Source organism: Phoca vitulina, unplaced genomic scaffold, assembly GCF_004348235.1.
Source record: "Phoca vitulina isolate PV1807 unplaced genomic scaffold, GSC_HSeal_1.0 scaffold1, whole genome shotgun sequence".
NCBI classification, from domain to species: Eukaryota; Metazoa; Chordata; class Mammalia; order Carnivora; family Phocidae; genus Phoca; species Phoca vitulina.
This window is the reverse complement of record NW_022589704.1, coordinates 80,078,461-80,105,896: the sequence shown is the minus strand read 5'-3', so window position 1 is coordinate 80,105,896 and position 27,436 is coordinate 80,078,461. Positions and strand designations below refer to the sequence as shown.

Here is a 27,436-nt window from a genome sequence, read left to right as displayed (position 1 = left end):
CTTTTCATTTGGCCTCTTTCACTCAGGATAATTATTTTGAGATTTATTCTTGGTGTTTCATAAGTCAATAATTTTTTTTCTGAGTTATATTCTGCTTCTCCGTATATGAAAATTAGTTTATATGTCCACCTATGATGGATATTTGGGTTGTTTTTAGTTTTGGCTATCACAAATGCCCCTTCTAGCATTCTTGTATTAGTGTTAACAGAATTTATTTTTGTCCATAATTTTATTTTTGACCTATTATATCATTATATTTAAGTTGTGATTTTTATAGGCCGTATACATTTGGACTTTGCTTTTTTATTTATTATTTATTTGTTTATTATCATGCAGAGTATTTTATTGCATTTTAGCCATAAAAGCCATTAAAGGAGATAAAAATGGAATCATAAAAAGTACTCAATCCAAAAAAGGACAGAAAGAGAGGGGGAAAAAGAAAAAAGAACAGATAGGACAAATATAAAATGGGAAACATGGGACAAATAGCTTGGGGACATCTATCCCAATCTGTTTTTTACTTATTGAAGTATAGTTGACACACAATGTTACATTAGTTTTGGGGGTACAACATAGTAATTTAAAACTCTATACCTTATGCTTTGCTCACCACAAATGTAGCTATTACAGTACCATTGACTATATTTCTTATGCTGTACCTTTAATCCTACTGACTTATTCATTCCATAACTAAAAGCCTGTACCTCCCACTCCCCTTTATCCCATCTGCCCACCCTTCTCCCCTCTGGTAACCACCAGTTTGTTCTCTGTATTTATGAGTGTATTTCTGCTTTTATTGTCTGTTCATTTGTTTGTTTTTTAGATTCTACATATAAGTGAAATCATATGGTATTTGTCTTTCTCTGTCTGACTTATTTCACTTAGCATAATACCCTCTAGGTCCACATGTTGCAGATGGCAAGATCTCATTTCTTTTTATGGCTGACTGATATTCCATTGTGTGTGTATATGTATATATATGTATTCCATATATTCCATATTCCATATATATATATATATATATATGTACCCCTCCCCATTGTATATTCTTGCCTCCTTTGTTGTAGATTAATTCACCATATAAACATGAGTTTATGGGGCGCCTGGATGGCTCAGTTGGTTAAACGTCTGACTCTGGGTTTTGGCTCAGGTCATGATCTCATGGGTTGTGAGACTGAGCCCTGAGTTGGGGTCCTCACTCAATGGGCAGTCTCCTTGAAGATTCTCTCCCTCTACCCCCCCACCACTCATGCATGCTCTCTCTCTCTCTCAAATAAACAAATAAATCCTTAAAAACAACCAAAAAAATGAGTTTATTTCTGGTCTCTATTTTGTTCCATAATCTGTGTGTCTGCTTTTGTGCCAGTACCATACTGTTTTGGATATTATAGCTTTATAATATATCTTGAAATCTGGGATTGTGATACCTCCGGCTTTGTTCTTTTTCAAGATTGCTTTGGTTATTCAGGGTCTTTTGTTATTCCACACAAATTTAATATTATTTGTTCTAGTTTTGTGAAAAATGCTGTTGGTATTTTGATAGGGATTGCATTGAATATGTAGATTGCTTTGAGTAGACTGGACATTTTAACAAATATTAATTCTTCCAACCCATGAACATGGAATATCGTTCCATTTGTTTGTGTCATCTTGAACTTCAGTAATGAATGTTCTATAGTTTTCAGAGTACAGGTGTTTCACTTCCTTGGTAAAGTTTATTCCTAGGTATTTTATTCTTTTTGTTGCAATTATAAATGGAATTTTTTTCTTAATTTCTCTTTCTGCTACTTTGTTATTAGTGTGTAGAAATGCAACCAGTTTCTGTATATTAATTTTATATTCTGCAATTTTACTGGTTCATTTATTACTTCTAACAGTTTTTTGGTGGAGTCTTTAGGGTTTTCTAGATATAGTATTATGTCATCTAGAAATAGTGACAATTTTATTTCTTTCTCATCAATTTGGATGGGGCCTTTTTTTTTCTTTTTCCTGCCTGATTGTAGACCTACAATCTGACAATCTCTGCCTTTTAATTTGGTGCTCAGACCATCTACATTTAATATGGTTATTGATATAGTTAGGTTTAAATCTATCATTTTGCTATTTGTCCCATGTTTCCCATTTTATATTTGTCCTATCTGTTCTTTTTTCTTTTTCCCCCTCTCTTTCTGTCCTTTTTTGGATTGAGTACTTTTTATGATTCCATTTTTATTTCCTTTAATGGCTCTTTAGATACAACTCTTTGTTTTGTTATTTATTGCTTGTTTTGGGTTTGTAGTATATACATCTTTAACTTCTCATCGTCTACCTTCAAGTGATATTATATCACTTCACTTGTAGTATTAGAACCTTATAATTAGTGTACTGCCATTTCTCTTTTGGCTTTTGTGGTATAGTTATCATATATTTTACTTTTTCATGTGTTATAAACCTTACACTACATTTTAAAAATTTAAATTGTCAATATCTTTTTTAAATTTTAAATATAAAAATATGTTTGTAAGATATAAGAAATGTATGTTTAGGGGTGCCTGGGTGGCTCAGTCAGTTGAGCGTCTGACTCTTAATCTTAGCTCAGGTCTTGATCTCAGGGTCATGATTTCAAGCCCCACCCTGGGCTCTGCACTGGGCATGGAGCTAACTTAAAAGAAAAAGAAAGAGAGAGAGATGTATGTTTAGTCATATAATTGCTATTTCTGATGCTCTTCATTACTTTATCTTAGATCCTTATTTCAATCTCGTATTATTTTGCTTCTTCCTGAAGAGTCTTCTTTACCGTACTTGTACTGGTGGTCTGCTAGTGATCCAGCTTTTGTATATCTCAAGGTCTTTATATTACCTTCATTTTTGAAAGATATTTTTGCTGTATATAGAATTCTAGGTTGACAGGTTTGAGGGAATTTTTTAGTACTTTAAAGATGAGAGTCCACAGTCTTCTCACATGCATTGTTTACACTGAAGAATCTGCTATCATCCTTATCTTTGTTCTTATGTACATAATATTTTCCCCCCTCTGCCTGTTTTAAGACTTCTTCCTTTTCTCTGATTTTGAACAATTTGATTATGATGTACCTTAGTGTAGTTTTCTTTATGCTTTTTGTGCTTGGGATTTGTTTTGCTTCTTAAATCTCTGAGTTTATAGGTTTTTTTTAATCAAATTGGGGAAAATTTCATCCTTTATTTCTTCAAATGTTTTTTGTCCCCCACTCTCTTCCCTCCTTTAGGGATTCCACTTACACATATAGTAGGCCATGTGAATTGCCCCACATATCACTGATACTCTATTTTTTTTTTCAGTCTCTTTTCTTTGATTTTGGATAGTTTCTATTATTATGTCTTTAAGTTTACTAATCTGCAATGTCTAACCTGCTGTTAATCCCATCCAGTGTATTTTTCATCTCATAAATTATAATTTTCATCTCTGGAAGTTAAGTTTGAGTCTTTTTTTTTACTATCTTGCATATTTCATTATATTTTTGAACATTTGGAATACAGTTATAACTGTGTTAATGTTCTTTTTTTTTTTTTTAAGATTTTATTTATTTATTTGACAGAGAGGGACACAGCAAGAGAGGGAACACAAGCAGGGGGAGTGGGAGAGGGAGAAGCAGGCTTCCCGTAGAGCAGGGAGCCCGATGCGGGGCTCGATCCCAGGAGCCTGGGATCATGACCTGAGCCGAAGGCAGACGCTTAATGGCTGAGCCACCCAGGCACCCTGTGTTAATGTTCTTATCTGTTAATTCTAAAATCTGTCAATCTGGATCAGTTTTAATTGATATTTTTAATTGAAATTTTTATTAATTGTAGATTCATATGCAGTTGTGAGGAGTCATACAGAGAAATCCCCTGTGCCCTTTACCCCCTTTTCCCTGATGGTAACACCTTGTAAAACTAGTAAAATATCGTAGCCAGAATGTGTTGACACAAAGCACTGATCTTGCTCAGATTTCCCTAATTTTACTTGTATTCGTTTGTGTGCCTGTGTGTTTTTAGATCTGTACCATTCTATCCCATGTTTAGGTTCTTTCATCCACCACCACAGTCAAGGTACAGTTCCATCACCACAAGAATCCCTCTTCTTGTCTTTTTATAACCAAACCCACTTCTATCTTGCCCCCACCTTACCCCCATCCCTACCCCTGCAACAACTAATCTGTCCTCCATTTCTAAAATTTTGTCATTTCAGGGGCTCCTGGGTGGCTCAGTCAGTTATAATTTTGTCATTTCAAAAATGTTAAATAAATGGTCTCCTATAATATATAACCTTTGGGGACTGGCTTTTTTCACTCAATATAGTTCCCTGGAAGTTCATCTAAGACTGAATGATTTTTCACCTCACTATGTGTTTTATTTTTCTGCTGCTTTCCATGTGTGATAATTTTTTTAAGATTTTATTTATTTGAGAGAGAGAGAATGAGAGAGAGAGAGAGAGAGCATGAGTAGGGGGAAGTGCAGAGAGAGAGGCACAAGTAGACTCCCTGCGAACAGGGAGCCTGACAAGGGGCTCAATCCCAGGACCCTGAGATCGTGACCTGAGCCAAAATCAGAACTTAACCGACCAAGCCACCCAGGTGCCCCCATGTGTGATGATTTTTATTTGATGCTAGACATTGTGAATTTTCTCTGTTGGGTCCTGGGTATTTTTGTATGCATTTAAATATTTTTCAGGTTTGCTCTGGATTGCAGTTAAATTACTTGGAAATAATAATTTGATCCTTTCAGGTCTTGCTTTTAAAACTCATTAGGCAATACCAAAAAGTGTTTTATCTAAGTCTACCTATTCCCCACTACTAAGCAAGACCTTCTGAGTATTCTATCTTATATCTCATGAGTTATGAAGTGTTTTAGTTCCCAGCCCAGTGTGTCAAGTGCATTTGCTTTATCCTTTCAGGGAGTTCTTTCCTCAGCCTCAGTTAGTTTCCTCATTGCATTCACTGCCCAGTACTATGCTAAATATTCAAAGGGAACCCTCTGGGGCACCCGGCTGGCTCATTTCATAGAGCATGTGACTCTTAATCTCAGGGTCATGAGGTCAAGCCCCATGTTGGGCATAGAGCTTACTTTAAAAAATAATAAAGTACAGGTCAAGTCCTATATTTAAAAAGTGGGGGGGACCCTCTGCAGATCTCTGCATTTCTTTCTCTCTGCAACTCTTCTCCAGTACTCTGTCCTGAAAAACACACACTGCCTTGGTCTCCCCTGACCCTTTGAGCTCCAACTGGGTTCACCCGCTCTGCACATAGACTGGAAACTCACTCAAGGCAATAAGTTAAGGCAGTTATAGGGCTCCTCTCCTTTGTTTCCTGGTTGTCTCCTTTGATTGCCTGGTGTCTGGTGTCTTTAAAAAAAAAAATTGTTTCATATATTTTGCCTGTTTTTTTTCTGGGTGGGCGTTCTTTCAAGCAAGAGGGCAAATCTCACCCCTATTATTCCATCTTGACTGGAAGCCAAAAGTACTTTATGATTTATTCTTGATCAGATAAATTTTTTCATTTTGACATAGATTTATTCTCTTTTTTCAAGAAAATAGAAACAAATTGAAATTTAATTTTCTTTCAATTTCATTTTATTATTGCAGTTGTTTGCCCAAGTATCCCTTAATCTTCATGTTCCAATTATAACTTTAAAAGTACCTTTTATATCTTTAGGATTTTTCTAAACTCCACTTCATTCTGGATTTGATAAACTTTTTGATATTTTTCTCAGATGCCTTTTCATTTTTCCCTCCCTTCTACACTTCTTCCTTCTTTCCATTCAATTAATATTTATTGAAGGCCTATAATGTGCCACATGCTATGCTAAGCACTGAGGATAATGCCATGAAAAGGATAGACAAAGTCCTTCCTCTCTTGCTGAAATTCTAGTGATGGGAGAAAGGCAATAAACACATAAACAGTAATTTTATTTAAGTTATGAATATAAGCTATGAAGAAAATAAACAAGATGACATTTTAAGGTGATATTGGAGCTCAAATATTAGAAGAGTTAGAACAAAGAACAGCAACTTCAAAAGCCCAAAGTAAAAAATAAGTTTGACATATTCAGGGAACAGAAAAAAGGACATGACTGGAGAGACACTTATAAAATGTGGTCAGGGAAAGACACTCACAAAATGTGGTAGTCAGAGGTCAAATCACACAAGGTCTTGAAGGCTGAATCAGGTTTATCTGCCTTTCCTTTTGCCTTTTATACACAGCCTCTTTATACCTAAGCAATATAGAAAGCTGCCTGTACAACCCCTTGAGCTTCTACACATTTCTCTCTGGTTTCTTATCTTTGGGCTTAGGCTGTTTGTATGGCTATGGTCAGAATGTTCTTTTTTTTAATAACTTCAAAATCTTTTTTGCCTTCCTTATAATAGATGCTTACAATGCACTTTTACCTCTTTGAATACTTTGAAATATGCTTTCCAAAGTCTAAAATACCTAGGTAACCACTCCCAATGTGCACGTCCTAGACTCTTACAATTCCCCAGATAACATGACCCATTTCTCCAATTATTCCAATTGTGCCTATTATTATTCAGTTAAATACAAAGAAGTAGTTTTAAGAGGCTGTTGTGAATAGGCATCCAAAATTTTGTCAGCTTTTATCACAAAGACTTCTAGCAGATTGCTTCTACCAGTCCATTCTTAACACAGCTAAAAGGAAATACCTTCCTCAAGTGCAGTTAGGGTCTTGTCACCCCTCTGCTTAAACTCTTCTGTTGCTTTCCCATTGCAGTTAAAATAAAATAAAATGCAAAACATGATTATGAATAAGGTGGCCCTACATTGTTCCTTCCTTGCCTGTTTCTCTAACTTCATCTCGTGCCACTCCCCCTTTCCCTCATTACACTCCAGCGACATCAATCTTAACTTCTAGAACACACCCAGCTCATGTCCAGCATGCTGTTTCCTTTGCCTGGAATACTTGTGTCCCCCGCCCCAGATTCTTATGGCCAGTTTCTTTCTCATCCTTCAGGCCTCTCAAATTTCACCTCCTCAGAGAGGACTCCCCTTGTCTCTGAAGGAGATCTCTCCTTCCACCCCAGCCCCCCCATCCTTGTTTTCTCTTAGGCCCTTGTTTATTTCTTTCATAGCACTTAACATGACCTGCAGTTACTTTATGTATTTGCTTATTGGTTTATGTTGTGTTGCCACCACTACAATGTAAGCCTCCCAAATGCAATGTCCCCAGTGCCTAGAACTAGGTCTGATATGTAGTAGGCCAAGGAAGGATTTAAATAATTTCATTTGAGTTCATACCTGGTTGAGTTTTTTGGATGAGTGAATGAATGAATAAACATATTAGAAAGCAGATCATAAAGTTTCAGAATAAAATTCACTTTATGACCAAGATTTTCTTTAATACGAAAGTATTAAAAAGTCCAATGAGGGAAAAAAAGACAGGTATTGTAAAATTCTCATTATCCAAATTACTAATTCACTGTGACCCAATTACCCTTGTGCATCTATTGATGAACAATGAAAAAGATTAACATCAACATCATCTCAAAACATGCATTTTTGCTAAATATAATTTCATTTTTAATTTTTTATGGTATCTTCTTTTGTATTTTGTAAGATTAATGAAAATTTTCAGTGGCTCTTCTATATATATTAAAATGTATTTATATGAATCTTTATATATATGAAGTAGATAGAGGAATTTTCTTTAAAAAATAAAACTTATGTAGTAGTGAGCTGTTTGGCAATGTTTGATATAAAACCATGGTTGAAAATATGAAATGGTACAGAATATTATCTCTTTATTATTCAGTATTAGTCATATAATACAGGTAAATCATAGTGCTTGTATTATAATATCCTGGCATTTTTTTTAGTGATTTCATCTGTTGAAGTGTTCATGATTAAAATATAAAAATTATTACTGCAGTTGTCTATTGAAGCGTTCATGCTTGAAGCATTAAAATTATCATTGCAGTCATATCTTCAGATTTATCTATTAATTGTTTATTACTAGTAGGAAATGACCTGGTAGTCTAAATTTGAAGTTTGCTTGAGGGTTTCAGGATTATTTTCTTACAAATATGACAAACTCCTTTTATTTGTCCCTCTTGTTTTTAGTGTAAAAATTCATAGCTATATTTTGTAGTTGTTTGCTGTGCTTAGTAGATGATTTATTTGTCAACTGCTTTCTGATTCTAATTTAGATATCTTTCTGACCAATATAATGAATCAATAACTAGTAATACTGCTCAGCTAGTGAGCTAAATTAATATATGCTCCGTGAAGCTATGTTACCTTTTTTAGATACTTTGTAAGTCAGTAGAGACTAATGTATTAGCTGATAGGTTAATCTGAGTCATTAGTTTATTAGCTGATTGGTTAATCTGAGTCATTAGTATCCATCTTGAAAACTATAAAAATAAAAATATTAAAGCATATTCTAATTGGAAGTTTAAAAACAAAAAGCTACAATAAGGAGTAAAATCTTCAAATGGTACCTATGGTTAGAACTAAAAAAAGCTTTATTTTTTTATTCTGTTCCTTTGCCTGTGTTTTAAGTTGCCATGGAAATTTTTTCATTAACATTAGATTGATTTGCCCAGAAATGAAATTGCTTGCATCATCTTATCTCCCCATGTTCCTAAAGCCTCCTAAGCCAACTTTAGTGTTTTAGAGTCCCAGCTGGTCCCGATGCCCAAGTTTCTCCCATGCTGAGTATTCTTAAAACTCAAATATAATACATTGATGTGTTCGTTGTTAGTATTAAGGTCACTGTCCTGTTTTCATTCTTGGTCCCCCAAAAATTCTTTTAAGCATTTTAAGTCATCGAGGAAAAACTTTGAATTATAAGCTAAAGAATGCTAAGGAAATTTACATAATAAAAACAAAGTCAAATGCTTTTATAAAAGCTTATGTTAGCATTTTAGGCCCTTTTGCTATAAAATATTAAAGTCCATGGTAACGAACATAGAAAACCAGTATTTAATATGAGTAATTGAACTTCATACGCCTCTGTTATGTGTTAAAATTTATGCCTAAGTCAGTTCTTGAAAGTAGAACTTTGTGACCATTGCCGAAAATAAACATAATTCTCTTCTAAGTACTTGATTGCTTCATGCCACTTAAGTGAAGCTCCCAAGTGATTTCCAAAAAGGTTTGGAGGAATTGTACCATGTATTATTCGTTTTTGAGAACTTATATAGTGGGTACTCAATACATGTTTGTTTGAATTAACATGTAATTTTAGTCTCTGAAGATTAAGATACAAAGATTATTTTTACTAAGACCACCCAAGGAAGGAAAGGTTGGAAATTCATGGTATTTTATGTAAAAGGGAATCCAATTTCAGCATCTATAGATACTAAAAGTACTACAACGTTATGTGTGATATTTAAATGTCACCTAAATGTTTTTACACTTAGAATATGTTCTTCAACTTGCTTTTCTTCACTTGACAGTATGTCTTAGAAATCTTTCCATATCACTTATAGAACTACCTCTTTTAAGTGTTGTATTATCTTCCATATTATAAATGTTATATTATTTATTTACCTATTCTCTAATTAAAAGGCATTCAGGTTGTTTTGTGTTTTTCATTCTAATGAATTAGTGCTACTGTGAATATCATCTTACATAATTCTTTGTGCACAAATTTGATTATTTTTCCATACATGATGAAGAAGGATTGCTGTGTGAAAAGATATGCATGTTTTAAATTCATATCGATAATGATACATTACCCTCCTAAAAGGAGGTAACAGTTTGTCCCTCTACCAGTTTATGACACTAGTTTTCCCATACTCAACCAAACTTGATATTACCAATATTTTAAAAATGTTTACATGTCTTATGAGTGAAAAGTGATACTTCCTTATTGCTTTATTTTGCATTTTCTGATTACTACTAAGATTGAGCATCCTTTCTTAAATTTACTGGCCTTTTGCTTTACCTCTTCTCAGCATATCCATATTTACTGTCCATTTTTCTTTTGGGCTTCTTATCTCTTTATTACTGATTTTAGAAGCTCTTTATACATTCCAGATATTAAGGCTTTGACTGTTAACTATCTTGTGAATATTTTCCTCAGCCTATCAATTATTTTTTAAGTTTTTTGGTGATTCTTTTGCTGAATGGAGGTTTTAAATTTCAATATAGTCAAATTGAGCAGTCTTTTCATTATGGCATTTGGTTTTCATCTCTTTTAGAAGGCCTCCATAAATATGGCACAAATAAACATATTCTTTTATATTGTCTTAATGCATTTATATTTTAGTTTGATTTAGTGTTTTTTATTTAAGTCTTGAATCATCTGGAATATGTTTTGTGAATTACATGAGTCATGGAAGTAACTTATTTTTCTTCCAAGTGGGTACCTAATTGTCCCAACTCTATGTATTGAATTGACCATCCTTTTCCTACAGAATTAAAGTGACACCTGTATGATGAACTAAATTTGCATATCTATAGGTTTATTGGTGGCCACTCCCTTTTATTACACTACTTACCTATTCTCGCATCAATACTACAACTTTTTATTTATTTTTAATTTTTTTAAGATTTTATTTATTTATTTTAGAGAGAGGGAGAGAGTGAGAGCAGGGGGAGGGGCAGGAGCGGGAGGGACAGGAAGAGGGGGAAAGAATCTCAAGCAGACTCTGCACTGAGCAAGGAGCCTGACACCAGGCTCGATCTCACAACCCTGAGATCACAACCTGAGCTGAAACCAAGAGTCAGATATTTAACTGACAGAACCACCCAGGTGCCCCAATACTACAGCTTTTTAATATAATTTACTATTAGATAGGGTAATTATCCCTTTCTCGTTTTTGTATGTTGGTTTTATACCCAACTATCCTCTAAATATCTTTGTCATTGGTTCTAATAATTTTTCAGTGTGAGCTTTCTGAATAAATGACCACGTTGACTTCAAGTACTGACAGTTTTATTTCTTTATTTCTATTAACTGTATCTCACATAGTAGTTGTTTGTCTCGCTAAATATGCAAAACCAATTCCTTAGTCAATATTCAAGACCAATCCCATTTTACATAAATACCTATAAAGGGACCCATTTCTATCAACTTCTCCAGAAGGTTTTACCTTCTCTAGCTGTTCCCCCTCTCAAATTCCGTCCTTCTCCATTGTGCAAGATGGATTAGAGTTATTTTTCTCAATTTCTATAGCCTCCACATCTTTCTTTTCCTTCTTTCTTTCTTTCTTCCTTTCTCCCTTCTTTTCTTTCTTTCTTTCTAAATATTCTTTACCTTAAATTTGAGTTATTCCAACCCATATATGAGGCTGAGGGAGTTAGGCAAAGTAAGGAAGAGATTCAAAAGTACAGTAGCCCTTTATAGTAACCTTTTCTGACCTTATGCAGAATTTTACTTTGCCCTTTATTTATTTAAGCATTTAATCACTTTGCCTTATAATTTTCATGAGGCTATATTTTATCTCCCCAACATTTTAACTGCTTCAGGTCAGACTATTTCTCCTGCCTTTTATCTACTTATATTTCCTTTCCTCCTTCCCTTATACCTGTACTGCATGTTCTTTAACTTCATATAGACCTTTATTCCAGTTTAGATTCTGTTTTCCATATCCTCATTAACACATTTGCCATATCTCAAACTTCATTGCCCCTCTTTCTTTTGCTCACCCATCTCCACAACCCTGGTCCTATTTTACTTTTGCTTGTGTTTTCCCTACATTTTTTTTTAAGATTTTATTTATTTGTTTGAGAGAGAGAGAGACAGATAGTGACAGAACAGGGTGGAGCGGGAGAAGCAGGCTTCCCGCTGAGCAAGGAGCCCAACGCTGGGCTCGATCCCAGGACCCTGGGATCATGACCTGAGCCAAAGGCAGACGTTTAACCGACTGAGTCACCCAGGCTCCCGTTTTCCCTATATTTTTAAAACTTTTTATTTTGAAATGATTTCAGACTTACCAAAAAGTTATTATAGTTTATGTAAATTATCTATTTATTAGGTAATCTATTATCTATTTATCTATGTATCTATTTATTATCTACATGTACAAATTCAACAATTAACATTTTGCCATATTTACTTCATCATTCTCTCTCACACACACCCCTTGTGGGTATTTGTGTATATTTTTTAAGAACAGTTCGATATTAAATTGCAAATGTGATATTTTCTGGTTTTGCTTTTTCCATGCCTATACTCAATAACCCAGAAATCCAACTCTGTTCATACTGCTGTCTTGCCTAATAAGGCATGTTCTGGCAAATAAGGTCACATTTTGGATTATGCTATAAATTTATGATCTGACCTCATATTGACTTTCAAGGCTGCCTATATATGAGTCACTGTTTTTCAAATTTGCAAACACAGGGGTATTTGGGGATATTATTTTCTTAAAATTTTCTATTAATTAATAAAAAATTAATTTCTATATTTATGAAAATTAATCAGATGATACATTCTATGTGATTTCAGTTATTTGGAATCTTTGAGATTGTCTTTATGGCCAGTTATTTTTATTTATTTACCAAATATTTACATAATACTTACTATGGTCCAAGCACTAAGTACTTAACAAATCTTTATTTATTCAATTTGCTCAACACTATGTGGTAGATAAGATTATTATCTTCATTTTGCAGATGAGGAAACTGAGGGACAGAAATGTAACATACCCTAAGTCTACACAAGTAAGAGAGCTGAAATTTTAATTCCACCAGTCTGGGTCCAGAATCTATGTTCTCAACCACCATACTGTGCTAATTTTTTCCATCTCATGTGCTCTTTTTTAAAATATGCATTTATAATTCTTACTGATTTGTATAATCTTCTGTGTATTTCTTTTAGATTGAGCATTTTTTTTTAATGGGGAAAAAGTGTTTATTGAGGTAAATGATGCAAGTTTTAATTTATGAAAATAAAAATCTATAACAAAATAGAAACAGTGATCAATCTCCATCTATTTATATTATAACTCAAAATATGAGTTGAAATTTTATAAGGATAAATTCATAGAAATGTGCTTTTTTTGACACTTAGATACACTGCTATGAGTTTAATCTGTGAGTTTATACAGAAATTTGTAATTAGTGAATAAATAATTTCGAAGCAGATACACACAATATATCTAACAAGATAAACCTAACAGAGAAGAAATGAGGCTGGTCCCCTAGCCTATGGTTCTACCCATAGGAGACTGCTTAGTCAAAATTATTTTCCTTTATTAAATAATTTTAATTCTAGGTATCTATGCAAAACCAATCACTAAAAATGTAGAAAATTGACCCAGCATTGTCAGTTCTAGCATTATTCACCTGGCATAAATTGGAAGCAGTATAAAAGTTTAACATTAATGAAATGAATTATGATGTACACATATGATATAATAATATAAATTTATCATTCTCATATCATATCATATTTATAATAAGTTATAAATAATATAATATTCATTAAAATTATTACATAGAAACAAAAATGTTTAATGGCCTGATACCACATTAAAAATAATATAAAGTGGAAAATTAGGACATAACAGCATAATCTCAGTTACATAAAGACAAATTTACAGTTATTCTAGAAAATCTAGACTGGAAAGACATACTGGCATATTAATAATGATATTCTCTAGATGTTGTGATTTTAACTTTGTACTTTCTTAAGATATTCCCTAATTTTCTATAACATATGGATCTTTCTTTTTTAATGAAAAGGAAAATTTAATGCAATGAGTTAGGAGAAAGGGGAACCCTCCTACACTGTTGGTGGGAATGCAAGCTGGTGCAGCCACTCTGGAAAACAGTATGGAGGTTCCTCAAAAAGTTGAAAATAGAGCTACCCTATGACCCAGCAATTGCACTACTGGGTATTTACCCCAAAGATACAAATGTAATGATCTGAAGGGGTTGGCACCCCAATGTTTATAGCAGCAATGTCCACAATAGCCAAACTATGGAAAGAGCCAAGATGTCCATCAATAGATTGAGCATTTTGTGTAGTTGTAATCATTTATATCTTTATTAATTTCTTGCCTATGTGATTTATCAGTTTCTGAGAAATGTATGTTGACTGTGGATTGATTACTTTCTGATTGTAATTCTGTCATTTTTTGGTGTTAATTATTTTTAGGATATTGTTAAGTATATCTGTTTTCAGAGTTTATTTCTCACTAAAGATTCTTCATTCAATAATTATATAATAACTTCTTTATCAGTATGTTTCTAAAATAATGAGAATCAAAAGAAAATAGACCTTCAATCCCAAACAACTTCATCATTTCAAAATGAATTCATACTCTCAGTCACAAATATTGCTTTTGTAACAGTAATAGAGAAGGCCCCTTATCCATCACAATCTGAACCTGTAGTTGATTTATTAATTGAAAAGATGTGTTAAAGCAAAGAGTCATTAAAAAATACTTACAATTAAACATTTCAATCTGTAATCTATAAATATACATTCAGTCAATAATCTTTTTATTTTTTTAAGTTTTTATTTAAATTCTAGTTAGTTAATATACAGCATAATATTAGTTTCAGGTATACAGTTTGATGATTCAGCACTTATATACAACACCCAGTGCTCATCAGAAGTGCGCTCCTTAATCTGATCACCTATTTAACCTATCCCCCTCCCGCCCCCGTCCCCTCTGGTAACCATCAGTTGGTTTTCTATCGTTAAAAGAGTAGTCAGCAATCTTTTTAGATCAAAACCTTTCCCTATGAGTTTACTTGTTGGAGTACAGCAGTGTCTTTATACCAATGTGGTTTGCTTTTGTTTTTATTTTTTTAACTTTGGAGAGGAACGAGAATTCAAAGACACTTGCAAGATAATCTGAATACAGAATTACTCAAGATTTTTAGGGTTGCCCCCCCCACACCCAAGATTCTCCACTCTCTCATCCTATTTGACCTCATTTTTAGGAGGCTGATATTAAACATTATGCCTTCAACTTAATTTTCACAGAAACAGTCATTCTCTTTTTATACTTACATTCCATTAGTTTACAAAATTTTTTTTTTAAAGATTTTATTTATTTATTTGAGAGAGAGAGACTGAGAGAGAGAGCACATGAGAGGGGGGAGGGTCGGGAGGGTCAGAGGGAGAAGCAGACTCCCCGCTGAGCAGGGAGCCCGATGCGGGACTCGATCCAGGGACTCCAGGATCATGACCTGAGCCGAAGGCAGTCGCCCAACCAACTGAGCCACCCAGGCGCCCTACAAAATATTTTTTTAAATTCCCAAATTACACCAGCAAGTGTTATTAACTCAGACAGCTTTGGAAACAACACAACTAATATTGGAAAGTATACAACTCAAATGGTAAGAGCAGAGGTAAACATTTGTCTGTTTTCAAATAGAAATGCTGTTTTGATTAATTGATTGATTTGTTTAAGTGGAGGTCAGTTAAGAGAGTTTCCTCTGTAGTTCAAATCAGAATATGTTCCTCAAGTAAATAATGGCAAAATTACTGACAAGTTAATCTCCATCTGACAGATGTCATTGTCAGCAAATGACTACATAGGAATGAGATTGCATTTATAAGTTAAGAAACCTATAGACCATGGAGCACCTGGGTGATTCAGTCGTTAAGCATCTGCCTTTGGCTCAGGTCATGATCCCAGGGTCCTGGGATCGAGCCCCACGTCGGATTCCCTGCTCAGCGGGAGGCCTGCTTCTCTCTCTCCCACTCCCGCTGCTTGTGTTCCCTCTCTCGCTGTATCTCTCTGTGTCAAATAAATAAATAAAATCTTAAAAAAAAATAGATACCTATAGACCAGCAATTCTTATGTTAGAATGTCATGGATTTATGATACCAAAACTTTTTTGAGCTTATATACATAGAGATTCACCCTATACAAGGAAAATGGACATATTTTTTAAAAGCTATATTCATACTTCCTAACACAATTCTCCACTTCAATCTAATCAGGCTTTTTCCTGTTCCATGAGTGTCTTACCTCAGTAAACACATATGAGATTGAGTTGAAAAAATTGAAGTCATCTTTATGAAGTCTCTCTCACTTTTCTAGCTTAGGTAGAAATGATAGAATTGGATGGACCAGAAGAATATCCAGCTCAGAAGAGATTCTTCAAAGTTTTCCAAATGTTGGATGCAAATTTAAATTTTAAAAATATATTAACACTGTAATAAAAGTAGCATGTGCATTCAAAGTGTGTTATACCAAGTTGTAAACACATCATGAAACAAACACATAAACACATCATGAAACAAAAATAAACCATGCTATTAGTTTATATTTTTATGGACTGCTGACTGAAGTTTTATACCAATATTCATATACATATTTGAACTTCTTATGAGTATGCATTTTTATTTTTAAGCTTTTAGCTGAGCTTTTTAAAAACTTGAGTTCATTATGATATGTCCAAATTAGGTTATATAAGCAAGAGCATTGCTGTAGCATGTATGCCTCATTGAATAATTACAGACTCGACGTAGGGGCATCTCTCTTCCATGTATCCTTATCACTCCTTAACAGTTTTGCAATGGCAAATTAATATGATAATATTGTATTAAGGAAGTTTTCTTGCTTAATTTTAGTTTTGAGTATTTCTTGCCATATTTCACATTTATGCCCAGAAACATGAGTAATGATGAGATATACTCATTCAGTCTTAGAAACAAGATTTTCTTTACTCTTCCTTCCTTCAAGCTTCTAGACCATTTTAATTGCAGAGATCTTAATGTTGCCAAAGCCAAATTCACTATTTTATTTTATTTTATTTTTTTAAGATTTTATTTATTTATTTGACAGAGAGAGAGCGAGAGAGGGAACACAAGCAGGGGGAGTGGGAGAGGGAGAAGCAGACTTCCTGCAGAGCAGGGAGCCTGATGTGGGGCTCGATCCCAGGACCCTGGGATCATGACCTGAGCTGAAGGCAGACACTTAATGACTGAGCCACCTAGGCGCCCCCAAATTCACTATTTAAAAAAAAAAGAAAGGTTGCCTTTGGCAATCACTTTTCTGTGGTAATCAGAATTGTATCAATATTAGAAAGCCAAAACAAAGTACAAAAATGACGCTTTTGAAGATGATTTAAAATGGCAACTGTCACCTGTATCTCTTGACTTCATACTTTTTACTAATCAAAATAGTGCCTTATTTTTATTGATGGATTTTAATAAGTAATATTATAATTTGGTCTTACACAATGAATTATTACCAGTAAGTCTTTTTTCTGTTTTATATAATGGAGATTTCATTAGATTTCATTAGATAAATTAGATAAAAGAGACCTACACCTAAAATAATTTGAAAAATACTGATCTAGTCCAAGCCATTAATTTTACAAATTGAAAAATTAAAGCTCAGGTTAAGTGTCTTACTCAAAGTTATATACAGCTAGAAAGTTTCAGATTCCACACTTCCTAACCATTAGCTCACTGTTCTATCATTTGTTACCTCATCTCTGAGTTTCTATAGTACATTTAGTTTGTATATAAGCATTCATTTTATTTACTCAACAAGTTATTCTCTGTGTGCCAGGCACTCTTGTAGGCACTGCAGACAGTCCCCGAATTTAGAAATTGTACTGAAAATAGAATAAGAGAAAAGTAGATTCTATTCAGCCTCCATTTGATTTTGGTTGAATACACACCTGCAATTAGCCACCTTTATATATCACTGGGTGGTTTTAACATATTACTAAACAAGAACTTTGCTATTTTATGATTATAGTTTAGGGGAGTAAAAAAGTTCTTTAGCATTTTGAAAGGTGGGAAAAACAAATAATTCAACTCAAAGCACATTGTTTGCATACCATGTACCTGGTAATGTGTTTGGGAACCACAAAAACAAAGCTATATGAAACAAGGAATGTGTGTACATAAAACAGTGTGGTCAGCATGTAAACAGCACTATAGAATGAGAAAGGAATGAATAAGTAACTCTGAGCAGGAGGCTAGAGGGTTCTTCATGGAGTAGTTGACCCTAGAGTTTAAAGAGCACAAGGTTGCTTTAAGAATGCAGAAGGAAGGGGCGCCTGGGTGGCTCAGTCGGTTGAGTGTCTGCCTTCGGCTCAGGTCAGATCCCAGGGTTCTGGGATCGAGCCCCAGGATTCTAGGATCGAGCCCCCAGGATTCTAGGATCAAGCCCTCAGGATTCTAGGATCAAGCCCCCAGGGTTCTAGGATCAAGCCCTGTATCGGACTCCCTGCTCTGCTCCCTCTCCCTCTGCATACCACTCTGCCTACTTGTGCTCTCTCTCTCTCTTTCTGTATGTGTGTGTGTATGTGTGTGTGTGTGTGTTTTTTTTTAAAAAAAAAAAAGAATGCAGAAAGAAATCTTATGTCCAGGGAACAACATGTGCATGGGCATGGAGTTGTGAACAGTCCTGGCATTTCCATGAAAGTTTAATGCAGCAAACTACTAGGGTGTCTTGGGAGGAGTGGTGAATAAGCATTTTCAGACATCATTACATTGAAGAATGGAAGTAAGGAAATGTGAGGCCTTCTTATTTTGTACCCTGGGTATTCCTCATGCTTCTACCTACTTCTGTTGCTAGGTGTTAAGTTCTCTGAGAATATCAATGGTATTTTGTACTTCCCGATCTGACAGTGACGTGTGCAGTGCTGAGCATGACAAGGACTCAGTACATGCTTACTGATCAATTATGCTCATCATTCACTCAACAAATATTTTTGACTCCATCATGTGTGAGGTTCTATACTTTGTGCTATGGGAAGTAAAAAAGTTGCGAGACAGCCAGCTTTCAAGGAGTATTGAACCTAAAGCAAAAAATTATAGGGAATTTTGTCTGTTGTGATGACTTATATGGCCATGTGCTCACAGAGCTTATGTTCTTGTCAGAGGAAATAACAAGAGGGTAAATGTTAAAAATATAGAGGAAATAACAATAGGGTAAATGTAAAATAAGTTAAACACTAAGGAGAAAAACAATATAATAGGAAAGGGGGATATAAATTACCAGAGAGGAAAAGAGAAAGTAAAGTTATTTAATTTCTCTTGCCTCCATTTCCTTAATTCTCAAAAAGAAAAAATAATAGTACTTATTTATAGGGTTGTGACAAGGATTAAACGAGTTAACATATGTATGTATAAAATGCTCCATGCTGTTCCCAGAAGATGGTAGGAAGTCAGCTAATATTATTCATACATTTGTCTAGAATAGCTTTAGAAGAGTAGTCATCTTATTTTCATCACTTACGAACTTCTTTTATTGACGGATATACTTCCAAATGGCTTTGAACTACTTTATATATAGGCTAAGACTCCCTCATCCATATCTTGCTCCTTTTAGCTTCTGCTTCCAATGCATTCACATCTAATAATACTTTCTTATTGAAGTGAATCATTGTCCTTCGATAGTATTTCTTCTAGAAAACAGTATTTGCTTATCTGGATGTCAGGTCACCGTTTTCTATTTCAGGCATGAGGCAGGCATCCAGATCTTCCTGTGGAAAATGTTCATTAATGCTTTATCACTTATCCCATCTCAAGGTTAAAAGGTCTGACAAAATGAGACCTCTATGCTTGCTTACCAGCTTAAAAAATATATATATAATATTGGAATTGTTATTATCAGACAGAAATGTAAAATCTTTAATATTAATCTTTTGGAACTAAGATCATTTGCATGGATGAGGTGAAGTTGCAGGTCTCCTACTACCTTTCTTTGTCTAACTTCAGTGCATCCTTAAATGTATCCTGTGTCCCCCTTTCTCTGATCCCTGAAAACTAGACTAGCTCTTTTTTTTTTTTTTTAAGATTTTATTTATTTATTTGACAGACAGAGACAGGGAGAGAGGGAACACAAGCAGGGGAAGTGGGAGAGGGAGAAGCAGGCTCCCCACCAAGCAGGAGCCCAATATGGGGCTCGATCCCAGGACCCTGGGATCATGACCTGAGCTGAAGGCAGATGTTTAACGACTGAGCCACCCAAGCGCCCCTAAACTAGCTCTTTCTTTGTACTCCTTTAGCACTCCATATTTAGCCCTATTGTAGCCAGTGTCATTCAATGTTGTAATTACCTGTTTCCCTGATTGCCCCACTCCCTGCCCTCCACCTCTTAGGCATATATGCTCTTTATGTCCAGTTCCTTGGTATCCATTACTGTGCTTCACATGTAGTTGATACCCAGTAAATACTTAAAACACTTAATCTAATGTCTGGAGTACCTTTAATATATCAGGATTATAGGAACATAGTTATTTAATCTTGGTTCCATATCCCTTAGTTGCTCCTTTGTCCCTCCTGGCTGCTTTCTGAGGAAAAGTGATGCTCAAGCATATGTACACCATGTGCTATAAACATTCCCCTGTCCTGCTCTGGCCTAAAACTGAAAAGAAAAAAGAACAAGTAGGCTGGCTATCAGGAAATACCCAAAGATGGGGGAGCGCCCTGTGGAGTAATTATGGTCCTGGATGTGGTCCTTACTCTTCCAATTAAAAGAAAAAGTTGAGGGCACCTGGCTGGCTCAGTCAGTAGACATACGACTCTTGATCTCAGAGTCATGAGTTCAAGCCCCATGTTGGACATAGAGATTACTTTAAAAAATAAAGAAAATAAAGAAAAAGTTCATTTGCCATTGCTCTCATGGGTGATGGGCCTCTAGGTTCTGATACAGATCACCTGTATTTACAAGAATTTAACTTATAAGCCAAACATAACCCATTTGTCTGTTTATTTGCTTTCATTGACTGAAGTACTTGTACCTGATACCCAAATTATGAACTTAATGATATCAAAGCACCTATGAAATCCAACAAAAATCAGAAGGTTGTTCATTACCTGTGGAAAGAGAACAAAATGAGCTACACTGTCCCAAGGATTATTTTGCCCTGACTGAGAAAGAACCTTGTCAATGTCTCCTTGATGGCTAGGAGAAAATAGAGTAAGGAGTGATAAGGTCTCAAGTACACTTTTGAAAGTCCTTATAATTTTTTTTTTCTTATTTGCTGAAAGGAAACAATGTTAAAAGTCGAGGGGTGGCATTTTATAACTCAATAATGGTAATGTACAATTTGCTTCCATAATTCTTTGATCCCAAGATGAGTTCTTGAGATAATGCTAATGTGGTATTACTGATGATGGGGCTAAGAAAGAAGAGGTGATAGAAGATTAAAGTTGGGTGAGAATTCTGTGTACCCTCTACCTCCTCTAACTCAAAAATCACCATGGTTTCAGTCCTCTCAATTTTATCAAGAAAATTAACTGTTTGCTCTTGGTTTTAGCTGCTTTACTAGCACTCCTTCACATACTAATAATGCATGATGATCCACCGAGAGTTCATTCTCCACCATTGTGAAGAAACTATGAAGTGTAGGTTAAGTGGTCGTTAAATAAAAAAAAAAAAAGTAAGCTGTACTTCTTGTCAAGGGCTACAATGAGTCCTTCAAGCCTTATCTCAAGGTCCTTTCTATTCCAGAGGTTGGAAACCCAAGTGCCTACAGGGGCCAGGCTGGTGGGAATGAAGCAGAAAGCTACTGCACTGAACTGGAGAGCCAAGTCCTTTCGGAAGGAGCAGCCACTGCTCCGTTCCAGATAATTGTTGCAAGGCGGGCATGTTGACCTAGTGTTACCACATTGTCCAGGTTCTCAGGTAAAGCAGGAAATGCAAATGTTCATGTGAAATCTTTTAATTTAAATATTGTCAACTAATTCACTTTTATTATTATTCTTGAACTGTGTATGTGCCAAACACTGCCACAGGTGGGATTTGGCTCAGAGTCCTCTTGTTTGTAACTTGGTCTTGTACTTTACTTAACTATTTGTTAAATTAGAGACTTTATTTTCTACAGGTTTTGCTTTTCTTCAGCACGTTCTCTAAGATATACTCTCTGCCTGGTTTTATGGTACTGAAACTCCCTCCCTCTCCAACCTGAATACTTAGTGCCTGTTTTCTTTGGCTGCCCCATTTTCTCTGCCTCCCTCAGCATTCCAGGGGCAGTCCAATGCTAAATGGAGTTTCCTTGAGACACTTTTCATATGACACCACAAAACATCTGCAGGTATTACTACTCATTCATTTTGTTCCTGATCTGTGAGCTACATAAGCACAGTGAAAGTTCACTTATTTCATGGGACTGAGAGATTGTATGCTTTGGACTTCTGTTTTTAGAATCCACACAGAGACGATAGTCCTCCTCTTCCTTCTTGAGAGACCTTATTAGTTCTCTTTTACATTTAATTACATTGCTGGAGGCATTGATTGGACCTGAGTGTTCCTACGTATTGATAAATATTTAGAGACAGTGTCTTTGGGTGAGTTTCTACAATGGCTGAGGAGTCTTCCTATTTCCGCCTTGAGTAAACTGATTTTGAAGGTTACTAGGGGGCACTATTACCTCTCTACAGAACTGATTATTCCAAGTAGTAACTGGGTATCCATTGCCAGATGAAATGAGGAGTGCTAAACACTTGTAAGTAAAAGAGCATATAAATATTAGTTGTTTAAATATGTTATACTACCCCAAATGGGTACAATTCGTAATTGTCTCATTCTTTTTTTTTTTTCCAACACTGATTTATTTAATTTTAAATTGAAGTATAACTGATATACAATATCCTATTAATTTCAGGTGTACATCATAGTGATTAAATATTTTCATACCTTACAAAATGATCCCTGTGATAAATCTAGTTACCATCTGTCACTATACAAAGTTATTACAATATTATTGACTATATTCCCTATGCTGTACATTACATCCTCATGACTTGTTTATTTTATAACTGGAAGATTTTACCTCTTAGTCTCCTTCATGTATTTTGCCTACCCTCCAATCCCTCCCCCTTCTGGTAACCAAAGGTTTATTTCCTGTATCTATGAGTTTGTTTCTGTTTTGTTTTTGTTTGTTCATGTTTTTTTAGATTCCGTAAGTAAGTGAAATCCTATAGTATTTGTCTTTCTCTATCTGACTTACTTCACTTAGCATAATACCCTCTAGGTCCATTCATGTTGTCACAAATGGCAAGGTTTCATTCTTCTTTATGGCTGAGTATATTCCATTGTGTGTGTGTATATATATATATATATATATATACCACATCTTCTTTATTCATTCATCCATTAATGGACACTTAGCTTGCTTCCATATCTTGGCTATTTAAATAATGCTGCAAAGAACATAGGGGTGCGTATATCTCTTCAAATTGGTGTTTTCATAATTGTCTCATTATTAGTACAGTTTTGGGAAAAAAACAATATTGATATACATCATTTCTCAGCAATATTTGACCTGTATATATTGAGCTGTTCCTGGAGTAGCCACAATACATTAATGTACAGATAAAATGTGAAAGTTACTCCTTAAACGTGCTCAGTTTACTCTAAAATATATTATGTAAATGCAGACAAGTATTTTTTATAAATATTCTCTAGGAGAAACTTCACTATACTATAGAAAAACAAAAATAGCAAACTCTGCTGGTGGCTAATATACAGAAAGAAATCATAAATAATATTTCCCTCAGCAGTATAGTGAGTTTATCAATTAGCTTATAGATGTGCTGGTATAACTTACTATTATACTTAAAACAGTTCTCTAATTTTTTTTTTTTTTTTTTTTTTTTACAGAATACATATTTGGGAGCTAGTGACTGTATACTTTTTAGCTTTTAAGAAAGTAAAATGAGAGCACCTGGTTGGCTCAGCCAGTTAAGCCTCTAACTCTTGGTTTTGGCTCAGGTCATGATCTCAGGTTCATGAGATGAACCCCGCCTTGGGCTCTGCACTAAGCACCAGTCTGCTTGAGATTCTCTGCCTCTCCTCTCCATCAGCCCCTCCCCATGCTTGTGCGCACTCTCTCTCTCTCTCTCAAATAAATAATGCATAGTAAGCATTTTCTACATATGTATAACGACCCTCACTTTCCACTTCCTTAAATATTTTTATTTTAATTATTTTATTTATTTACATTTTTTTTTTTATTTTTTTAGAGAGAGAGAGACTGCATGAGCATGGGGGCAGAGGGAAAGGGAGAGAATCTTAAGCAGGCTCCACGCCCAACGCAGGGCTTGATCTCACAACACTGAGATCATGACCTGAGCCAAAATCAAGAGTCAGTCATTTAACTGAGCCACCCAGGTGCCCCTCCTTAAATATTTTTAAAGGCACAAAGGGAAGCTTTAACTTGAAATTAACTCTCTCAATTGCTCTTTCTTTACAGTTATGTAGAATGGCAAGGGTGAAAAGAAAGCTCAGTTATGTATAGTAATATATGTGAATTACTGGATATTATAAGGAGGAATTACAAGGGGTACCCAGTTTAGACTTGGAAAACCAAATAATGATTGGGGAAACCAGGGAAGGCTTCTCTGAGGAAGTGACATTTAAACCGAGATAAACAGAAGTTGGTTTAATGAAGAACAAGAATGTGGGGATGGGAGATGTATTCCAAGCAGAAAATTAGGAGTGACACTCTGAAGCATTTTAGAACCAATCAAAGGGATAACCTTAATTTTTTTTCTAGTATTTAGAACATCCAGGTTAATGTAGCATTTTATATCTTTTTCTCTAATTGGCTAAAACAGAAGGAGAAATAATAGCATAATACTAGGCACAAAGCTTGTGACTATTTCCAATAAAAAGTTTCCTTAATGCTTTTAAAGATTAGGAAAACATTAATTGGCTGATCTATGGATATTATATTTAGTTTTTTGGAAATAATATTTTTCCTGATTGAAAAGCCAATACATTTTTACTATGGAAAATTTTGAAAATACAGAAAAGCAATGAAGAAAATAAAAATCATTCATATTCCTGCTAGCCAGAGACAACCACTGAGAGGGTAGTGCTGCTCTATTCCCCATCTACATATATAACAGCATTTTTGTAAATGAAGATTTATAATTATACATGCAACTTTGTAGTATGTTTTTTCACCTGACAATATCACAGATCTTTTCCAGTGCTATAAAATTTTCCATAACATGATTTTAATAGCATGCATAAATAATAACAACTTGGATACTTACTGTGTGCCGGCCATTGGTTTAAGAACAATTCTATAGGGCTATAATCTGTTTTATAAAGGAAAGGAATTTTAAAACTTGCCCCAGGTCACAAGCTAATAAAGGGTAGACCTACATAGCTTCTCAATACGGTAATTAATTTACATAAAACACTGTTTTTAGACCTTCTGGTTGTTTTCTGTATAATTTTTGGCTGTTTGAAAAAATAGTCATGATTTTGTGGGTTGGCAGTCTAGGTTAGGTTCAGCTGGGCCAGCTCATCCCTGTTCCACATGGTGTTGACTGTACTCACATGTCTAAGCCCTTAGCTGGGCTGGCTAGAATAGCTGGACTTGTCGGTCTCCACCTGGATTCTCATTCTTAAGCGGGCTAGCTCAGGTTGTTCTTGTGACAATGGCATTCCAAGAAGCAAGTGGAAGATGCAAGGCCTCTCAAGGTTTAAACTCAGCACTTGAACAGTAGTACATCCATCACATTCCATTGGTCAAAGCAAGTCGCAAGGCCAGCCCAGATTCAAAGTGTGGAGTAATAAATACTACCTCCTGATAAAAGGAGCTACAAAGTATTTCAGGCCAATTGCAGTCTACTATACTCAACATTTAGCTCTCTGAAGGCTAGAATGTATAAGTTGCTTAACATTGGTAGCTAGAAATGGATATAAATAATTCCCCTAACCATAGATGGGCATAGGCCAAGATGCCTGTTACCTTGACTTTAAGAACTGGCCTCATTCTGAGGAACCTAACCCCGTACTGAGTTTGTGAAAAAATGTAACCTTCCTACATAAATATGATCCCTCAGGTATAGGTTGTGAACGTTTACACCTTTCTGCACTAAAAGTGCAAAGACATTTGGAACTAGAGAGCTTCAGTCATCAGGTGAGGAAAGATGTGCTCATGGTACCCTGACACAACGGTATAAAACAAATGTAAATGTGCTGAGGTAGTTTGGGCTAAGTAGAGCCTGAAGGATAGTAGAGCCTGATAGAGCCTTACATCGGGTGCATCTAAGAAGTGTGTTTTAGAAGAAGTGGCTGTACAGTGAAGATAAGAACCAAATGACAATAATAACCAGAATGAATATAGGGATAATCTATGGGGAAGTTTTTTAAAAATGATAAAAATATGTAACTGCAAGATAAGTGTGCTCATAAATAAAAGTGCATATAGCTTGAATAAATAGGTGAGAGGTGAAACAGATGGGAAGGTTGAATGGGAGGGCTGGCTAAGTGCTGTGAAGGAGCTGTTTGACTAATTGATATGAGGGTGAAAGATAATTGGAAAGGAGAAACGTGATTTAGGGCTGCTCTAACAAGCACAATTTAACTAATAATGATGGAAAGATTATGAGTATATCCATTTATTACCCAGTCAAATGATAATAATGTTGTAGCCACTCAGACATTACTTTCCAAAATGCTAATGCTGATGTTATTTTTTAATCCAATCATACCTATTGTGGTATTTACGTATTATTTTGGAATTGAAGTATAGAGATAGGTTTTATGTGAGACTTGTTCTCAGTCGGAGAACATGAGGCATTCACTTGCAAATGTTGGAATGGAACAGACTTCTTATTTAACTTTAAATATTTCAAGGGCTAAGATGATAATCATAGCATAAAAAGTATAAATGATGGCTTAGAATTATATAATATATGAAACATTGGTATTTTACCTGATTTACATAGTCTTACCTTGATAAATCAGCAGTTCATCTGGTATTCATTCTATCCTACTATGCATCCAAGGAACTCCACTGGGCACAAGAGCAATGTGTGATGTCATTTTACACATTTTAATAGAATTTACTCATGATATCACATGACTGAAAAATCAATTTATTATTTTTACCATTAGTCAAGTTTGTGTGACATAATTCAGAAGATTTATAATGTTTGATGTTATTCGGAAAGATTTATGAAGAATAGCTACTTATTAGTTTTCATGATGTCATAATCTGATAGTCTTCATGATGTCTTGAGAAAACTTTTAAGGTATACATTTAATACCGTATTAAGTAGTGAGTGTATTCGTAGGTTGACAAGAATGTCAGTAAAGCAGATGAAGAAAAAAGGTCTGTTGCATTAATTAGCATCCTATTGAAATAAAAGTTTAATTGTTATATTGTTGGATTCATTTAATGGTTTCTTCATTAATCCAATTAAAATGTGTATATAAACTACTTCATAAATAAAACTGATGCACTTTACAAATAAAGCATAAAGTCAGTTTGTTAACTTTCTTAAAAGCCCTATCATACTTTCTACACAGAAATTATCACTCGGAGATTATGAGATCATCAGGGACAGATCTAGAGCAAAAAATCTTTTGTATATTTTGTCAACATTAATACTCATTGGCTTCTACTAGCCTCTTTTAAAAATCTCTTTCATTTTAGATGCATGTATTGCTAAAAAATCTTACTAAGCCTACATGGCAAAAATCAGAATATAAAACTATGTTGACTAATTAGAATATGCATAGTCTTCAGGAAGCACTTAAGCACCTAGTGCAGGCCAGGTACCAGGAACTAGGAATATAGAT

At 34.8% G+C, this 27,436-nt stretch overlaps 1 protein-coding gene across 3 annotated transcripts in view; it reads left to right on the top strand.

The window, feature by feature from the left end:
• The window catches only part of MBD5 (methyl-CpG binding domain protein 5), a 138,639-nt gene that overhangs the window by 45,802 nt on the left and 65,401 nt on the right, over nucleotides 1-27,436 (top strand). For 2 of the 3 annotated variants that reach the window (XM_032410845.1, XM_032410827.1), the window contains exon 2: nucleotides 21,344-21,517. The exons of the other annotated variant lie outside the window; for it this stretch is intronic. The gene's annotated coding sequence lies outside the window, so the exon portion shown is untranslated. The remainder of the gene's footprint in view (nucleotides 1-21,343; nucleotides 21,518-27,436) is intronic. 3 annotated transcript variants of the gene reach the window in all.